The following is a 1,617-nucleotide window of genomic DNA, read 5'->3' on the forward strand; positions in this document are numbered from 1 at the left end:
GAATGATCCTATGTGACCAAACGGCCTATTACGAACCGGCCTATGACGAATGATCCTGTGACCAAACGGCCTATTACGAATCGGCCTATGACCAAACGCCATGTGACGAACGGGCCTACACCCCGTGGGTTCCCAGACAGTTTATCGAACGCCGTTTTATCGAACGCCGTTTTATCGAAAAAATGCCCGTTTTATCGAACGCCGTTTTATCGAATGCCGTTTTATCGAACCACCTACGTCCGTTTTATCGAAAGTGCGGTTTTGCGGCTTGCATTGTAAATTTCGGGGTTTATTTTGTTTAACTGGCCATCGCATTAACCTAACCTGCAGTAACCTTCCTCCTACATTGTCTCTGCCGTGCATTACATAAAAAACCTATCTATATATGTTGACGCGCCTTTACAGTGCTTTCGATAACCTTTGTTTTATTAAATTATTTTTATTTTTTGAGTCTTTATTGATTTCACTCAAGCATGTATGACCCCCTTGTTTATATTACAGAATTTGCCCCAATAGTACCAACCCGAACCCCGTGCGCAATATTCCTTAGATGTGTATCGGCGTGTTTAGGTTAGTGTTGAAAAATATATCCCTTGCGCCATGGTTCATCATTACGTGATCCAGAGTCTTGTACCCCACAATTGTTCTAGTCACGTGGTTTACCCGCGACTCCTACTCGGACCTTGGGGTCACACTGTTTGCATCTGGAGAAATGTTGGGCCAAGAACTTCTGAAAGATTAGTGCTATGTGACTGGAACAAGGGGGTTCCGACAGTGATAGTGAGACCCCAACAGAGGTGGTGGAGTCTAGGAGAATCGTCACAAGGGAACCTGTCACAGCCAACTCGTCATAGGTGAACTCGTCAAGTAGGACAAGTCGTCAGAGGTCATCTCGCACTAGGGAAACTCGTAAGCTAGTACAGCTGGACAATTGCCCATCCCACCACAATTTACGTTTTTTGTTAATCATGCTCAAATAAAAAAATACAGGATTTCGTATAATTTTCTACTTTTGCGTCAACACTCTTCGCCCCTCTTTTGATTCACCAACCTTACGTTTTCGTGGTGGCCTTGGAGGAACACGCCCGACCAGGCAGCGCATTTTGTTGGTTTTTTGTGTGCCTTGTTCAGGTATAATCGCACGGGCCATAGTATTGCTCGTTCTCATTTTTTTAATTTTTCCATTTTTATTTAGAGGTAATCGGGTCACGACGCTGTATTTTGAGTAGACCTTCATGATTTCTTCATTTTCGGTGTTTACTATTTTGATCTTACTGTTTTTATGCCTTATGATAAAAAGGCAAGAGCATGCACCCCAGCAGACATGCTGGGGTGCAACCAGAGGGAGATGAAAACGAACCAACCTGCAGTACGGTGACAATTTTGTACCTCACGTTTTTCTCGTTAGTTCATGCAAGGCAGCGAGAACAGTAGTACAAGGCTTAGTAACCTCTTAGCAACTGAACTGAGATCCCATTAAGAATTAGGAATGCAGAAATCGGGAGAGACTTTTGCTAGCGTTCCAGTTAGGTTTTTGACATTGGACCCTCAAGCGCCAAGAAGTGCTTTACTTATGTACAACATACGCGGCGAAATAATTAGATTATGTGTCGACAC

This window comes from Haemaphysalis longicornis, unplaced genomic scaffold (genome assembly GCF_048455015.1).
Source record: "Haemaphysalis longicornis isolate Haplotype H1 unplaced genomic scaffold, Haemaphysalis longicornis Haplotype H1 scaffold_2, whole genome shotgun sequence".
NCBI lineage: Eukaryota > Metazoa > Arthropoda > Arachnida > Ixodida > Ixodidae > Haemaphysalis > Haemaphysalis longicornis.